This window comes from Rattus rattus, chromosome 4, assembly GCF_011064425.1.
Source record: "Rattus rattus isolate New Zealand chromosome 4, Rrattus_CSIRO_v1, whole genome shotgun sequence".
NCBI classification, from domain to species: Eukaryota; Metazoa; Chordata; class Mammalia; order Rodentia; family Muridae; genus Rattus; species Rattus rattus.
The window spans coordinates 51,111,773-51,131,187 of record NC_046157.1 but is presented as its reverse complement, the minus strand read 5'-3'; positions in this window follow the sequence as shown (position 1 = coordinate 51,131,187).

Here is a 19,415-nt window from a genome sequence, read left to right as displayed (position 1 = left end):
TGCTGCCAAGTCTAAATCCTTAACTATCAAAAAGGTTTCTACCGTGCATTTGAAAAAAATACAACTTGAAATATGTAATAAAAGTATGCCATAAAACTACAGATGTTAGCATAAATGTGTTCAGTGGGAACATTAATAACTATGTAAATATTTTAACATTTTATTTGAGAAGAATTTTAAACCCTGAAACAGAAAGAATTTGGAATTCCTTTCCAGCTTCCATTTCCCAAATATTACTATTCATCACATAGGTGTGTTTGGATATGTACAGAGGTTAAGAGACTGAACACTGAATGCTGTGTCTCCCAAAAAAATTCTCTCACAAAACCACGTTATCATCGTCAAAGTAAGACAAGGAGCAATGCCACTGTTCATACCTTCCACAGGCTTCATTCAAACTTCATCAACCGTTCAATGTTCAATTACAGCAGAGAGAGAGAGAGAGAGAGAGAGAGAGAGAGAGAGAGAGAGAGAGAGAGAGAGGGAGAGAAAGGAAAAATCCCAGGTCACCACGTGACCCAGATCAGCTGGGAACTCACAACCATCCCCCAGCCCCAGCTTCCCAAGTGCTAGGGTTTCAGGGAAGCCCCATTATGCCAGGAGCTGGTTTTGACTGACTGAGACTTGTGTCGGTTCTTAAACCCTTTTGTATGAGTAGATGGTTTTCCCATGCGAGTGTGTGTGTGTGTGTGTGTGTGTGTGTGTAAATGTATATATGTATATATATATGATATATTTTATATATGTATATATGTGTGTGTATGTATATATATATATGTGTGTATATATTTCATGTGTATACAGCCATTCGCTGATGAGTATTCAGAGCCCTAAGCACGCTCACAGTCGTCTGTTCATATTTAACTATTTACTCTCAATTACTACCTTCAAATAGCTGGGAATAAATTACCTAGGCCATGTGATGATTCTATATTTCACTTTTTGGGGAACCACAATCTACCATTATATACTTAATGGTGCCTATTAAGTTCCAGCGCTCTTTTACACAGAGTAGTGTGGATACCCATGAGCCAGCATCCCAGCCCTTGAGCTGACTGACTGTGACAGCCGTTTCCCCACATGAAAGGCAGGCTTATAATTCCTATAGCTGTTTGTCTTTACAGGAAATGAGCGCTAGAGCAGGTCATCATAATGGATCCCCAGATTTTGGAAAGCCTCTTCCCTCTAAACAGTCATAATGTGAGTGGCTGTAGGTAAATAAGCCCATTTTCTCAATCAACGTCGCTAACCTTCAGTAGGCCAAACTCGCCTGCAGCATCAAATGGATGGAATGCATCTCTGGCCCCTACACATTTGTATGCTCTACTGCAAGTGACAGCAATCCTGAGCTCGGCCGGATCACTGCACCGGATTCAGAACTAACTGAAGCCAGGTTAGACAAAGACCAACGAGCTGAAGGCAGAGCCATTAGCTGAGGTCACGGATGGAAAGAAAACAGAACCAGCTTCTGCAGTATGAGGCCAGAGCACAGACTACATCAGACAGAGTGGAGCTGAGGAGGGGAGAGGGGCCAGCTGTGGAAGGAGACGGTAGGTAGGAAGGCATGTGGGTCCCCTGACCTGCCAGTGTTTTTCATGGTTAATTACTCCCTGGCAGCTAGTGAATTCCTCTAACATTTTTCAGCGGGGAATGGTTCTGCCCACCCTTTCAAAGGCGAAGCAGTTTAGACAAACTTCTAGAATCATCCAAGTGGCCTTGATTGTCAGTGGGGGATGTGGACAAGGAGAAAGGCAAGACTGTACTGTTCTGAACCCTCTTGGAAGACACCACCATGTACATACATATACATGCCAAACCATACTTCAAGTGAGAAAAATAACTGAAAGTGCTCGTGCTCGCTCTCTCTCTCTCTCTCTCTCTCTCTCTCTCTCTCTCTCTCTCATCCTCTCTTTCCTCTGTCTCTCATATCTCTTTTCTCTCCCTCCCCCTCCTTCTCCCTCTCTCACCCTGACCCTCTCTCTTGCTCTCCATACTTGTTCTTTCTGGTTAGATGATGAAAAAGCTATCCCAAGAGCCGAGTTCTAAAGTGATTGACCTATGATATGGCAGAAGAAAGAAATCCTGAAAATCTGCTCAAGATCACTGACTTTGAAGTCAGGCACAAAGCACTTCAGGCCGTACCTCCCCTGACCCCCAACTCTGTGTCCTCTGAAAACGTCAATATTTTCATCATGGGGTATGGTGGTGGTAGAAATAACACCATCCACCATGTAACCTTAAGAAGTTGCATGTCCACCCTAACGGTCAGTAAAGGGAGGGATATTAATGTGCCCCTGTCAATGACCCAACTCAGAGTTTAGTGTGATAAGACTAAATATTTTCGAAGTGTCGAATAGTTTGGGGAAATATTTTTAAAACAATAGTTCACATTTTTTTGAGAAACTTGTGGGGTTGGTTTTGTAATGGGTTTTAAATTGCTTTGCAATGAATAGTCGAACATTTACTGATGCTGCACAAGAAAGAAGCACAGAGCCACTCTAGTGGCTGTGTGTCCTCTGGTCTGTGTACAAAATATCCAGGCTGTTTCTGGAACTTTCCTCCACCGCTTAAGCCTTCTTCTGCTGTGGACTTGAAGGGTGTGTCCTTTGTGGATAGAACTCTGACTATAAACAGACAGTCAAAGATGCTAAGAAGACTGGTTTTTGGGTGAAAATGGGTGATTTGGGATGAGTTTCGTGGCTCCATGCATAAAGACCATTGAAGCTTGTAGTAGGTCTCTCACCAGCAGAGGAATGAGACACTGAAGAATTTTTCTCCTTATAGACGTAGGACAAGATCCCTGCAACCAATCAAACCTTGCCCTCCGTGGGGGGGGCGGGGGGAGTGTGAATGATACCCAATTGGGTTGTAATTGTTTACTTAAAAACCTGTATTCCCAGCCTGTATATTGACTGTAGTTTACAAACCATAACTTCCACAAGAGCAAAGGTGGAAGCCTTCCCTCTGCATTACATGGCAATTTCCCTGTTGCCTTATGAGAACCTGCTGGAGTCCCATGCAAGACTGGGCTCATTAGCATTCTGTGAGGGACCAAGGAAGGCCACATCAGGCTGTGCGCCAGTCTAAGGTATCCTTGGGAAAGGACCAGCCCCTCCCCAATGATATACAAGCAGTCAACATCTTCTACAGGCATAGAGACTTTTATTTGGTGGTATAACCGTCTGGAAGCTGACGTCACTCCTAAGAAACTACAACCAAAATAAACTTACTGACTTAGTCATGAGTAGGATCGTGTCTGTGGTCTTTCATTGGTGCCCTTTCAGAGGCAAGTAGATGTGAAGCCTCGTCTCCCCAGGAAGAGATCACAGGACAGCATCCGATATTCTGTATTCAAGTCTTATTGTGTGAGTTTACTCCCAGGCTAGTCCTTCCTACTGCCTGTGAATCTCAGTGTTACTCCTTTCCTCAGTTTGGCTGGTATCCTCACAAATCGCACAGCCCGGTTCACAGCTCAGAAGCTGTCGGCAATTTGCCTCAGGATATCCAAGGACGCGAAGCAGGGGCTTGTGACGTGTTACAGAAAACACGTGATGATTCAGGAGGAAAGTGGAGACGAGGTGGGACCCCTCCCACCCAGCAGTTTAGTGTCACTTAACTGCGCGCGGTGTGATCAGATCTGCTCCAGGATCTGCTTCCTGGCTGAGACAATGGAAGTACATCTGCCATGATCAAAGGAACGAAGTCTGCCAGGAGCTGGAAAGACCCCGCTCGAGTGCCTTTTCCGCTTTTCATAATTGCTTCTTCACTGACAAAACAAAAGACATGAAGGTGAACCTTTCTCTCACATAAATGCCTGTGTTTAAAATAAATCTCTCAAAACTCAACAAAGTGAGCAGATCATCCTGCAGAATTTGGCCCTTCCCCAAAAAGCTATCATCCAGTTCCTCCCAGCGGAGGGGGACCGTTTATCTTCAAAGCTCTGCTTACGGCGATGAAGGTGCAGCACTGCTAGCCGACCGCCAGCAGTCTAAACTGCAGCCTCTCATAAAAGTGCAAACCCTGTGTCTGACCTCGCCTACTGAGCTCATAAGACTGAGGACATGTCCGCGACCCAAATCCCACAAAATCTACACGGCGCTGCCATGCACCCAAATTTCTCTCCTCCTCTTTGCAGCCCTGGGATAGCTCACCTGTACTCCTCTGCCTCTACCGGAACCGCTCACCTCCAACCTGGCTCAGAGCCCCGCCTCGTCTCTCCTGGTGTCCTAGAACTGTAATCTTTCCTTCTCTGATGCTCTCTGGCCTTAACAAAAATCAAAACAAAACTTCCAGGGTGGTTGGTACAACAGTAGGTGCCGACCTAGGGGTTAAGAATTAACACTCCCAGATGATAATCATCGGTGAATTGTTCTGGAAAATTAAATACACCTGGGCCAAGTTCCTCAAGGCTGGACTCTTTGGAAACGATTCAAATTTTTAAAATTAAGAAAAAAAAATTTAAAAAGAGAAATGGTCCAAGAATGTGAATTTCATTTCTCACGTACATTTTCCTACGTGTCTGTCTGTCTAGTTAGCATTTCATTATATGTTTTGGGTTTTCTCTATAGTTTTCCAGCCCTGTCCTCTTTGGCACATGAGAAGTCTCTCAGCGTACTGCACCCTTCTTCTCTCAGGAGAGCATCACGGGGCAGCGCACGCTTCTTAGATGCACGGTACCATCGCATCAGGCTTTGACCAACCAGGCTTCGCAGAGCTCCAGAGGCATAGATGAGCAACCCGAGGCTCACTTGCAAGGTGGGCGCATTTTATTCAAAAAGTTCCCTTCCTTCTCACTCTGTGCTGAGCACAGCCTTCCCATCTCGGCTCTGTGGAACTAATCGGAACACTCTCATCGAAGGTTTTGCATCTGTTGGAAATGGCGGACTGGAATAGACACAGGTTCTGCCAGTAGAACGGGTATGTGTTTAACAAGGGAGAGCGGATGGGAGAAGACACGGCGAGTCCTTCATGAGGAGATGTACAAAGGCCTAAAAGCACAGACACAGAGAAGGACACAGAGCCAGGGAGGTCTCAGGAAGGCCACACTGAGCCATGAAGACTCGTGGAAAGCATGACGCATGGACACGTCACCTGCGCGTCCGTTGTAAGATTTAGGCACGCTGTGTCCATACGCTGTGTTCATAATGTCCTAAAAAGAGGGAATACTACAGTGTGGGCTCTCCACCCCTCAGGAGGTTCAACAGGAAACAACATTTCCACCCTGTGGCTATGGAAGTAGAGAGGCTGCAGGACCAGTTTCGGTTGAACTCGTAGGAAACTTCCAGAAGGAAGCTGGCGAGTGACACATCAAAGGACGAGCAGAGCATTCACTGGGGGTTGTGGGAAGGGATGCTCTTGGCCAGAGCACATGGTCAGAGGGCATGTGTGGCACATTCTAGAAACACAATCTGCTGTTACTGACCATGACACAGCGACACGGAGCATGATTTGGTCTAGCACAAAGCTATAGCATCAAAAACAGCATGGCGCTGGCAAACTGAACAGACCAATGGGACAGCACAAGGAACTGAGAAGTGAACTCTAACCTTCTACAGCCAACTGGGCAGCAGAGAACTGCCAAGAGCATTGGTCAGAGAGAGGAAACTAGAAATAACGCTGGGTCCTTAACTTTCACCACACACCAAAAAAAATTCAAAATAAACTAAAGACTCAAACACACCACCAGAAAGTATCAAAACTTACCAAGAAAATTCAGACAACATAATTCAGGATGAGGGGATAGGCAAGGAGTCTGACATGACTTCAAGAACATGGGAGGAAAAGCAAAGATAGGTGCAGGATTCCATTGTAATGGAAGGTTTCTGGACAGGACAGGTGGCAGGAAGAAAAACTACTGAATGGAAGAAAATGTTCACAAACTACACGTCTGACAAGAGGCTAATTCCCATAATAGACAAGGACTCCAATTCAACAGCAGGGAAGGATGATCCGATGGACGCACACGATGGGCGCTGCTCAAAAGAGGGTGTGAAAAACTGCCAACAGACACATGTAAGTCAGTATCACAAAGCACCAGAGAAAGGTATAGCAAAACCACACAGAAGAATCGCGTCACTCCATTTAGGATGACGCTATGAAGAGCATCACAAGATGGTGGATGCTGGCAAGTCTGTGAGGAGGACGGAGCCGTCCACTGATGCAGCACGCAGTGTGGAGAACAGAGCCATCCACTCATGCTGAGCACACTGTCAATCTGCATGGCCATAATGGAAACCAGCATGGCAAGTCTGTCAAAACTTCTAAGTAAGAAGTCCGTCACAATCAGTGTTATAATCAAGCAACCTGCTGTTGGAAATGGATTCCGTACACTGTAAGACCTCTGCGGGCTCATTTCCTTTGTGGCAATAGTCACAACAGCCAAAAGTTGGAAATGGACAGTCAATGAATGCATGAAGAAAACATGGTGTGTGTGCAAATTTAAATGTTATTCAGCCTTAAGAAATGATTGGTTCTCATCGCTTGGGACAACATGGATGGAACTGGAGGACTCTGTGCTGAAGAAAATAATCCAGGCACACAGAGACAAACACTGAGTGATCTCGTCACATGTGGGACCCAGAAAAGCTGCTTTTGAAGAAAATTGAGCAGTGATGAGCAGAGGCTGAGGAGAGCAGATGGGGGTAGGGGAGAAGAAGTCAGTCAAATTACATCAAGATAGGCCATTTGCATTCTGGTGGTGGACCACAGTGTAGGGTGACTGCGAAGGAAATGATTGGTTAAAAAAAAACAAAAACAAAAACAAAAACAAAAAAAAACAAAAAACTACATGTGTGTCCTGATTTGAACATCACAGAATGCATATGAAGACATATCAAAACATATGTGTGTCTTGTATTGAACATGACAGAAAGCATACAAACACATATTAAAACATCACTTAGTACCCCAAAACATGTGCAAATTTATTTGTGAATAAAATTTCAAAAAGAAAAAACATGAAACAGCTCTACGCTTTATAGCAAGACATTTCCTCTCTGAGTCTCTATTACTTGTAGGAATAATCTCTTCAGTATTAGGTGGAAGCATCACCTGTCAATAAAAATCTGATGGCCAATAAGCGGAGGCATATTTAGAGGGTGGGATATCCGGAGAGAGTGGAACTCTGAGAAAAAGTCTGACGCTGGAAGGTTCACTACCTGAACTTAGAAGGCAGGAGATGACGTCAGACACATGGAACAGAGGAGAGGTAGCTAGCCATGTAGCAGACTGAGATTAATCCAAACAGGATGACTGAGCTACGAGCTAGTTGGGTACCAACCTTAGCTTAAGGCAGTAAGCATTTGTAAATCAGAATAAGCCTCTGTGATATCAGGAACTGGGGAGGTCTTAGGAAAACCTGAAGGGTTAGAGTTTCTCTTTTGTATAAAATGATTACTTCTATCCTTACGGTATATCCCAGTAGACAGGACATAAAATCACGGCTACACGGCTACCAGCCCTGCCCATGGGATTCAGTACCTGTGTGAGATTATAAACCATTATATATAAAAATACAGCCAGCTCAGTTCACACGGTGATATGTGTGATTACGTTTTCAGTCTGACCATTTGGTTATTGGAGAGCTGATTGCCGCGTTCTTCCCCGGGGAAGTCTATCTCACTCCCGGCACCCCTTAGTTGCCAGTAGTTCTTTATCTAGGGCTGGGGCCACTTCCTGTTAGCATGTCTTCTGGTAACATCCGTGTTCACACCATGTTTAGGCAGCTATGTGGGCTAAACTTCATGGTTACTGCACTCTGCTGTTCCTAGGAGACACATTCTCACGGCGAACTCCCTGATCCTCGAGTTCTGTCATTCTGCCCCTTCTTCCACAGCGATCCCTGAACCTCTGGAACAGGAGTTGGGTTGTAGGCGTGGCCACTGGGCCACGACTCTGCATTTTGATTGGTTGTGGTTCTCCGTCTCTGAGAGGAGGAGATTCACAAGAAAGTGAAACGCTGTATGACGTTAATGACAGTTGGGAGGGGGTGTCTCTCTAAGTTTATGTTTTTATCATTCACCCCTCAGATCTACACTCTGCATGCTACTTCCCCTGAAAGACTTTGGACAGTGCCCACTGACGAGTTCATGGGCCTAGAAAACGCTGGCACAGAGCATGCCAGCCATCCTATTAAAAGAGGTTCCCATTGCGTCTGTCCCTCTACGTGGTCATCATTAGCCTGAGGACACACATGATAGGGAGAGGGCAAAGGGGGGTTGTTAGTCATGTGACTGCGTGACCTGCTCCCCTGGGAAATGGCCGTGCTTGGGGGAGGGAACCTCCCAGGAGTCAGCAGACATATCCCTTTACCTTTTATTCTAGGGAACAAGGACTAAGGTAAGTAAAAACTGTAGTACTGCTCCCTGCATATTCCAGTACCTACAGGCCCATGCATCAAATCAGCATGACCATGGTGCAAAGGCTCCAGGGCAACTCGGGCTCTACAGGTCTCCTTGGCAGAGAGAAAAGTCCAACCAGGGGACCCAGGAGGTTGAGCTAAATGCATCCAATCAAGGGCTGGAAAATCAGAGAGTGGTGAGTCTCGGGAGATAGTTAGTGGGAGGGTTTGAGGCTTCTAATCGTCCACATGTGTGGCGTTTGGGGCTAAGAGAAAAGTAGTTGCTTCTGTTTGACCCTTCTCTCTGTCCCTTACCTCTGTCCCTTCCCAGCTGGGCCACCTGAACAAAGTAACTCTCCTGCCTATGTTCCAGTCCCCCCATTTTAAACTGGGAATAAATATCATAGCTCAAAAGGTTGGAGCTAAAGGGGGTTCATCTCAATTAAGGGTCTTAAGACATAATCCATGTTTGCTGGGTTTGGTTTTTACTTTGAATTCTCTTGTGTGATTGGCAGTGCATGTGAATGTGGGTGAGTGTGTGTGTGCACATGTGTGATGGCTGGAGGTCAACATGTTTCCCTCCTCAGGAGCCATCTACCCTGGCTTTTGAAACAGTCTCTCTCACTGGGACTTAGGCTTGTCAATTACACTAGGCTCTCTGGCCAGCAAGCCCTGGGTCTTTAGGTCTCCACCTCTCCAGCCCTGGGACTGCTGGTAGAAATCCCTCAGCTCATTCACATGGTTTCTGGGGATCAAACGCAAGTCCTCATGCTTGCAAGGGAAGCACTTTACCACTGAGCCACCTCCCTGTATGATGTCCAGCTCTTCACATTATACTGCTTGATGTCACAGTAGATGCCATAGACAGAGATGACATCACATAGGATGACATCACACAGGATGTCGTCACATGTCCTTCCAAGCCCATGCTGGCCCTGGAGACAGTTTCTCTGACTAGTTCCTTCCTATGACTCATTGCTACTCTTTCTCCCCATCCTCCCCCAAAAGGAAGAAAGACACAAGAAGGCAGAAGTGCAGATCTTTAGAACTGATATCCTTGGCTCAGAGGGGTCAGGCGTCTCCATTCATGCCAAGTACAGAAGTACAAAAGCCTTCTTGTATGCACGCATCTTACTGGAATTCAAGTGCGTTTCCACCCTTGACACTGTGAAAGCAGTCCAGCTAGAGCAAGGTGGACCTGTGAGCAGAAACCCTTCCTGCCTCTTCTCCCACACTCTCTGGGGCTGCATTTCTTAAGAGACGTTTGTCTTGATTTTGCCAATTCTTCCGTCACCTGAAAATCTACACAGAGAACACCTTTGTGAGGCAAGGCCTGGGACACAGGCAGAGCATAGAGAGGTCTTGTCAAGTGGAACAAGTTGATTCCTGTCCAAAAATCCTCTGGCTGCAGTAATAGATTGAATTGGGGGGGGGGGAACGCAGCTGCTTCTGGTTGGAAATTGTGCTGCAGCACTTCACAGAGCACCCTGCTTTCTGCATGTGGAGGTCCAGGCTTTGCAAACGTGTGTGTGTGTGCATGCTGCACAGTGGTGTGTAGCGTCAAGGTGCCCGTGTGCCTCTGCCTTGTTTGTGTGCAGCCGTTTCCCTGCCCTCTGATGTGCCCCCAAAGTTTAATACATTTCACACAGTGGTGCAGTGGGCTTTCAGCAGAGGCATTTGACTCCCCTTGTGTTGGTTTGAAGAGAGGTAACTGAATACTAGCAGATCTGCACTGTGCCCAAGAGGAGCCACCAGACAGCCACTCTGCCTTCAGGACTCTTGAAACACCGCAAGTACAAACTTAGGTATACTGGAAAATAAACAGAAAATTCCAAAGCCTGGTACCAGGCTGCGAGCACAGCTCAGCAGCCGCGTGGCAGGAGAGAGAGATGTCAAGATTAACACAGGAAAGAAGACAGTTTAACTGGGGACCTTCCCCCATGGACTACAGAGACACAGCATGCTGGACAGAAGACCCCACTCTGTTGTCTGTGACTGTAATGAAAGTACCAGGAGGCAGAAATTGTAATTAAAGTCATTATGGTCGGAGCCTGGGCCCTGACAAGGCAGGCTTGGCCGTCGATCCTCGACAGGTCAAACAAGCAGACAATGTTGAACAGCAGGGGTTTACTACATGTGGCCATCTCATGTGAAGATCCTCAGTGACCTCTCCTTCAAGTCCTTCCTCTGGGTCCTTATATGAGGTTTCAGTTTAAACAAAGGACGGGCAGGAAGGAGGGTATGTAACTAAGCAGGCTTGGCCAAGGTGTGGTCCTACCCATAGTGATGGGTTCACCATTGCCTCAGAGGTGGTCTGACAAGGTGTCAGAGCTGTATGAAGCCTCAGTCTGGGAGACAAGCTGTGCCCCCTTTCAGCTGTCACCAGGGCCCCAATCTCTTCCTCCTTCCAGCACAGACTCCTGAAGAAATTCTAATTTCTATAATCATCTGATAGTAGAAGGGAGGAGTGTGACCATCCCTTAAGAAAATCATCGTCCTGATGGAATGGTTACAAGATGCTGAGCCACCAGGAACCTACACAAAGAGAAGATGGTCCAGTACACGTCCCCAGATGTGGAGAAGGAAGTGTCTGCGGAGGTAAGGGTGGCCACCCATGTGGCATGCAGAGAGACAGTAGCTGGAAATGGGTTGCTTTTCTCTAGAGAGCCCTGAGGGGTTGAGGAAAGTAGGCACTGCTCCAGTCACTTCATGAAGCCAGGAACAGGTGAGTGAGCACGTTTGCTTCCTCTAGGCGCCCCCGTAGAGAAGGGGTGGCTTCTACAAGATTCCTCCAGGAGCCCTGAGGAGAGACATCCAACCCTCCTAGAGGCTAGATGATGCCACAGAAGTCCATCCCAACAGTTTCTTGGGCACCAAAGAATAAAATGGCCCCACCAAACAGTGACTAAGTGGGACAATAAAGAGAATAGATTCCGAAGTCAAGGTTCCAAACTAAGAAAAGTGGGGACTTACAGACCTGGACTTCTTAAACTTTCCCATTTGTGGTCCCTTTTTTACTCAAAGAAATTTATACCCAGCCCCAAGTATATGAGAAAATAAAATAGGTAAACAAATCAAACATTTGATAACAATAAGCTATAGACCACATAAAGCTCAAGAAGAAGAAAGACAAAAGTGTGGATGCTTCAGTCCTTCTTAGAAGGGGGAACAAAATACTCACAGGAGGAAATACGGACACAAAGTATGATGCAGAGACTGAAGGAAAGGCCATCCAGAGACTGCCACACATGGGGATCCATCCCACATGTAGTCACTAAACCCAGTCACTATTGGGGATGCCAAGTGATGTATGCTGGCAAGAGCCTGATATAGCTGTCTCCTGAGAGGCTCTGCCAGAGCCTGACAAATACAGAGGTAGATGCTCGCAGCCAACCATTGGACTGAGCATGGGGAACCGAATGGAGGAGTTAGAGAAAAGACTGAAGGAGCTGAGGAGGGTTGCAACCCCATAGGAAGAAAAATATCAGTTAATCAGAAACCCCAGAGCTCCCAGGGACTAAACCACCAACCAGAGTACACATGGAGCTACCCATAGCTCCAGCCGCATATCTAGCAAAGGATGGACCTTGTTGGACACCAGTGAGAGGAGAGGCCCTTGGTCCTGTGAAGGCTCAATGCCCCAGTGTAGTGGAATGCCAGGGTGGGAAGGCAGGGAGAAGTGTGTGGGTGGGGGAGCTCATGGAGGCAGGGAGTGGGGGAATGAGATGGGGAGTTTCCAGAAAGAAAATTTGGAACGGGGATAACATTTAAAATGTGAATAAAATATCCAATAAAAGAAAAGAAAAAAGAAAAAATTACTAGAGTGGAATACAACTGATAAGGCCTGGATAGTCTAACAGTGGCTTTCTACATACTACCAAGACTCAGCTATCCCAATCCAGTGTTAATCACCTGGAGAATTTCCTCAAGAGTTGCTGGTCCCCAGTCCATGTTGGAATCCAGAGAAGCTTGAGTTCGGTATCAGTGAAGGATACTGCAGCAGCAGCTACAAAACGGATGCACTCACCATCAAGGAGCAAAGGTAGGCAGGCAAAGTCAGGAAGGCAACCAGCACTGCTCTCTACTTTGGTCTCTTCAAATCTGGGTCACAGAAGATGGTTCCACCCATATTTGGGGATGAGTCTCCCCTCATCAGTCAGTCCTCCCTACAGATGCCCTCACAGATTTGCCCAGGGTCTTATTTCTTGGTTGATTCCAAAGCCAATCTACCTGACACTCCAGATTAACCAACAATGCAAAGCACTGCAGAATGAGCACTGTTTACCCTTGGATCAAGAGGTCAACTGGGAGCTGTGATTGGTGGCCACTGCCCAGGATCACAATCAAGTACCAGACCATATACTACTGTTGTGGAAAAGAGCCATCTTTAAAGCCATGCACACATGTGCACACTCCATGTGCATGCTCCATTTGCACACTCCATGTGCAACAAGTACATATTCCATGTGTACACATGTGCATACTCCATGTGTGCACATGTCCACACTCCATGTGCATACTCCATATGCATACTCCATGTGCAACAAATGCATACTCCATGTGCACACATGTGCATACTCTATGTGCATACTCCACGTGCATGCGCCATATGCATACTCCATGTACAACATATGTATACTCCAAGTGTGCACATGTCTACACTCCATGTGCATACTCCACGTGCACACATATGCATATTCCATGTGCACACATGTGCATGTTCTATGTTTATGCACCACTGTAAAGTAACAACAATATCTCCAAGCTGAACTACCATAAGCTGCAGCCATGGGTTCCATACTACATCCTCATACAGAGCCACCACATGAGTCACTTTGCTATTCAACAGGACGAAGGGCCCCAAGCAGATGTGCTGGTAACTATTTAATAAACAGTTCTCATAAGGGAGAGAAGATGTGTAACCCCTCCCAATTTCCCTAGTGTAAATATTGTCATCACAGTCAATCTCAAGTCAGCAATGGGTAGTCAAGAGCATGGATGCCATCGATGAAGATCACTAGGAAACATCTCAGGTAGGGACACAGTTACACAGCACAAACAATGATCTGAGAGAGCTGTCTCACTAAGCTCAGAAAGGCTTGGATGCCCTGCTTATGTTTCTACTGCCTCACAGGTGACCCACCCTGCTCTCAAGAGACTGCAGACTAAGCTACCAAGCAGACCAAATATGGTTAATATAGACAATATATTATGATCATCTCTGACAACCCTAATTAGCAGGAAATGTGAGTGGTGACAAAAACTGAGTTGAGACATGGGCATAGAGAAAGATGTTGTATTTTGATAAATAGCCAAGATCTGTCAACACTCCAATTCATTACCTGAAATAACTTGGGGCTCTATTATGCCACATTCTCTTTCTTCTCTTTTCACCCAACACTTATAAATAAAAATTCACTTGACAAATTATATGATGTCAAATTTTGTGTTGCTGGTGTCATATAATTGTTATCCTAACTTTCAGAAGATGGCGACAGAAGGATTGTGAGTTTGAGATGGACTTCTCTCTTTTCCTATTATCTTCATGAAAAGTGCTAGGTTTCTTTTTAATGACACTGATCTCTTTAATAATTACAGCTGTTCTGACATATGCACTCTCCTGAAACATCAACCTAACCCATACTCACAAAACTTCATTTTTTATGTTCTACTTTCTGCTCTTTCTCACTGTATACTTGGATTAAAGTACTGAACAATAACCATTCAATAGCCTGAATCCTATGCTGATTTGAAATCTCCTCTTCCAAAGACATTAGCCCATCACTCACTCTCTCTTTCTGTCTGTCTGTCTGTCTATCTATAGGTATTCACATGTTATGGCATATGATAGCCTGTTTATTGCTATTTAGTTCAGCCTTGTACAAGTCCTCAAGATAGAAAATTACCAGGTTTTTGCCAGAATGTAGCAAGAATGGCCTCTATCCCCATTCCCATAGAATCCTTTCTCCCTTCTGAAACCGTTGAGCCAGGCCTGTAGTGGGGACATTTCTATGAGGCTTTGGTTTTCTAAATTCTCATCGAAACATCCCATAGGCTCTACTTAGATTATTCAAGGACTTTTCTACCCCAAATTTCCAAATTCTTCCACATTTTACCTGGAATCTACTTCCAAAGTCCAAAACCATATAATAAGCAACATGAGCAATAACCCCATTCCTGGTACCAACTTTCTGTGTTTGTTACTTTTCCTGTAGCTATTTTATAATTCCTTGACAAAGTCAACTGAAAAGAAGATGGGTTAATTTTGGCTTATAGTTCAATAGTATAGTCAGCCTATCATCATAACAGGAAAGTTATGGTGCCAGGAGCTTAAGGGAGAAGATCACATTGTGTCTGCAATCAGGAAGCAGGAAGTGATGACTATTAGCACTCAACCTGCTTTGTCCTTTTTCTTCAGCCCAGGACCCCAGCCCATAGAATGGTGCTAACCCCAGTTAAGTTGTGTCTTCCCACCTCAATTAACCTAATCTAGATAATCTCAAGGGCATGTTTAAAGGTTTACCTCATAGATGATTCTGGAGGGAAAGGAGCCTCATCTAAGCAAATGCCTCCATGATATCCAGCTGTAAGACATTTTCTCAGTTAGTGATCAATGGAGGAAGGCCCAGTCCATTGTGGTTGGGCTGGTGGTAATGGGTTCTATAAGAAAGCAGGCTGAACAAGCCATGGGAAGTAAGCCAGTAAGCAGAACTCATCCTCCACGGCCTCTGCATCAGCTCCTGCCTCCAGTATCCTGCCCTGTTCGAGTTCCTGCCCTGAATGCCTTCAATAATAACAGTAATATGGAAGTATAAGCCAAACAAGCCCATTTCTCCACAACTTGCCTTTCAATCATGGTGTTTCATCACAGCAATAGAAACCCTAACTAAGATACCAGTCCGAGGATGGAACTGAACTCCTCCTTCATTAATCACTGATAAAGAAAATGTCCTCCAGACTTGCCCACAGGCCAATCTTAAGGAGGCATTTTCTCAGTTGAGTCCCTCTCTTCCCAAATGACTCTAGCTTGTGTGAAAGTGACACAAACCAAGCCAGCACTGTTTGGTACATTTTGCCAATATATCATGTCCATATGATATATTGTAACTAGAATATAGAACCCATAGATATGAACCAAGATAGAGAAAACTGCAGCAAATGGGGATCTCTCTCTCTCTCTCTCTCTCTCTCTCTCTCTCTCTCTCTCTCTCTCTTTCTCTCCCATTTATTGTTGTGTGAGTACACGTGTATGCATGTGTGTGTGTGTGTGTGCATGAGTGTGTTTTTATCAGCTTTCTTCAAGATGACTGGGTTATCAACAACTCATAGCCCAGCAGACTGAACATCTTCCTCTAGGGTGACTACTCTGACAGTCAGTTTTCTTTACTTTCCCACAAAGAACGAGGAGGTTGAAAAAGCTGGTCAGGATCTGGTCAGTATCCATGAGGTGCTGTAATTTTCAGAGGAAAAAGGAAACACATGAGAATAGTCACATCTTGCTACTTGGCGGACAGTGGGGAACAAGAGGAACGTGATGAGAGAAAGGAAGCCATGAGCTCAAGGAAGCTCTCATGCCTGCTCTAAAACCAGAAATACAAAACTGCTGAGACAGGAGCATGGGTTTGCCAGCTGCATGCTTAGAGCTACCTCATCAACAGTGTTAATCTTAGAAAACTAAGTGAGAGCCCTAGATGAGGAAAGAAGAAGAAAAATCAGGTAGAAAATAGAACAACTATATCATCCCCTCTACAGCCCAGGCTGCATCACAGAAAAAGGAGTAGAATTCAAATATAAGATGCAAAGGAGAGTGAGCTGTTGTAGAACACTGGCCTTCAAGCATTGCCTGGTCACTGCAGTCTTGAGCCAACAGCAGCTGAGATTGCCTACACAGGATCAGGCCCATTGATATCCCATCATGAGCAGGAAGGAGTGTTTTGGATTTTGTCTAATGTTGTTTGTATTATGTTAATTTGTTCCCCAAAATTGTACAAGAATCCGCATGACCTCTTGTAAGATGCTGAGGGACCCTGTCCCCAGTTGATTTTAATTGGTAAATAAAGTGGCTGGCAACCAATGGCTGGGCAGGGAAACAGAGGCAGGACATTAGGATGCCTGGGCAAGGGGTTGAGGAAGGAGCAGGAAGGGATAGCCACCATGTTGGGGAAGGGGAGGAGATGTCACACCTGAGAGATGCCTGACAGAGAACAGAGCTGTCATGTAGGTGTTGGGGAACTCAGCCTGAGAGGGCTACAGGTCTGGGTCTGGGGCAGCCAAGATGGAATATAGGTTTTAATAAGTGATAAGATGGGTTTATTAGAAGGTACATAAGTCATGTGGATACTAGGAAGTGGCCTGGTCATTAAGCTATTTGAACACTGGAGCAGGTAGCAAGGAGTGCCACCAAGGTCGGTTTGAGTAGCAATAATTGGATAATGCTACAGAGGAACTCAGGAGTCCAGGGATTCAGAGGCAGTTAATGGATGCTGGAAGAGGGAGACACCTTTTCTTCAGAGGTTCAGCTACTGATTATGTGTTGATAATGCTCCTGTAAACAAACCCTTACTCATGCCCCTAATGAAATTTGTTGAGCTATTAAAAATAAATTTAAAAAATGAAATATTTAAAAGAATCTGACAACTGCTCTGTGGCTCTCAGGTTAGAAATCGGCTTTAAATCAGGCTCCAAGATGAACTCCAACCCAATGCCCAAGGCTCTGATCTGAAGAAGCAGGTAGGGTTCATACATTTGAGGAGTTCTACAGGGGCACATAGCTACTTGCATACCACTGGTTCAGTTCTTTATGTCCTTCCCACCAAGAGTCTCTAACCTGGTTAAGTCTTGATGACCACTGCCCAATAAACCAGGAGGCAAAATTCAATGATCTGTTGGGTGCAAATCACCACCACCAATGATCTCTTTCAATGCCAAAAAGAACTATCTTTGTTACATTCATTTGTGTGGAAAAATCACAACTGGTAGTAAGAAAGTTTACTTCTATCAAGCATGTGTATTCAACCAACACTAATCATATATATATATATATATATATATATATATATATATATGTATATATATATATATATATATATCCAACATAACTGAGGGGCACAGAGGTTAATCTTTAGCTCAAATCCTGTGGGTAACAGAACGAAGATTCAAACTGAAGCACTCTGGGTCCTGGGCCTAAACTCTAAGTCACCCAGCTTTCCCACTTGACGACTCACAAATACATCTACAGAGATTCCCTTTTCATTTCTAAGCACAAATGTCATTACAAATATATTTCATCAACTTAATTAAAGTAAAAACGGAACACAATAGGATTTCTTTGGCTCACCTTTCAGAGAGTCAAAAACTGACTATAAATAGCCACTTCCATGCCCGTTTGTTGGCATTGCCAACCCTTGAGCTGTCGGCCATGATGTAGTTATTTACCTAACTCCAGAGACCATGACTTTATATACTAGATATCTCTCCAAAATGCCCCCCAATATCCCACACATAGTACAAGCAAGCCTTCTCCAAGACAAGCACATTACAAACTTTTCAGATACTTCCTAGGCCAAGAATACAGTAATAAAAGGAAGCTTTGATAACAGAACACACCTGAGTAGGGGCAAGGGATATTTTCTGAACCTCAGCTCAAATGTTAAAGACAAAAACATGAAGGAGTGCCTCTGACTCACCCCTCATAGAGCTTGCTAGAAAAATAATTCTTGGAACCCAAGTGCAAGACTGATCCCATAGCAATACTGACCTTGTACAAGCTAGAAAAAGATTGCATAAATCCTCATAGCTTGTCCTAACCTATTTTTGTATACTTTTAATTCTCCAGCATCTTAGTCCCCTTCCATGTTTTCCTGCATTCTGCCCATCATGAGAACCAAATCTGTCACTACAGAAACTGAAAATTCTACTAGCTCCCCCTCCCCAAAAAGAAGGTTCCCCCACATGCCTTCACATGGCCAATCAAATTCTGAGACTCTGATCTGGGAAATCTGTATTTAATTTATTCTTTACACATATGCCTACACTCACCAGTTATTTTATTAAGCTTTGTCCATTGCTTATTTTCACTAAACGTTACCTAAAATAATACCTGGTTCACAAAAAAAAAAAAAAAACTACAACAGATATTTCATGAATAAATCAATATCTAGTTGGATGAGACAGATCTGCAAAAAGGGATATGCTAGAACCTTCTCTACAGAACTATACATAAAAAAGATGATTACTCATACATTTCTTTATTCAATCATTGTCAAGGGAAAGAGATAATATGCAAAGATAATCTCATTATTTTTGTGGAAATTTCTATCTCCTTCTACTTTGCAAATCGCTCTCCTGACCCATGCCCTACTTAGTATTAATTTTGCCAATGTGGCAGACAAGTTTAAAAGATACTTTCAAATAAGTAGGTTTTTTTTACAAGTTATAACTGGAACTCTTAAAACTCTCAATGAAAGGAAAGTATCATGAAATGTTCATGGAGGTTGGATCATCAGCCAGTGGTGACCACCTTAAAGGACCAGGGGAATAGCTTTAGGAGCATAGTAAATGTTATGTAAATGTTTCTTCAAATTTGAAAGGGGTGAAGGGAACTAAAAGGATACAAAGTGCTTAGTGCCAATTCCCTTGAAACACTCGTGGTAGAAGAAGTTCTGACTGTAGGCAGAAAGACCACCTCTCTCAAAACCAGAAAGACAGAGATTGGATGAAAAGGGGATCAACTCTCCACCTTCAGACTCTGCTATAATCTCCCTTTGTCTGAACTAATAAGAACCAGGGAAATGAGAGATGCAAAAACAGCCTGTGTCCCAGAGCAAGGAAGATTAGGATGGAGCATAGACATAGGAGACACATTGCAAAAGGCCACAGAACCTTCCAGAAGCTCATCCTTCCAGCTCCAGAGGTGAGCACTTGTGCTGGCACCCTCAGTACAAACAGCTTCCATAAAAGCAAAGACGACCACTCAATAGAGACTCACTGAACTCAAGAAAGAGAAGCACAAAAGTCACTGTGGAGAAGGGCTGGTGCCAGAGGAAACAGCTCACAGAGCAGCCAGAGGAGGCTCATT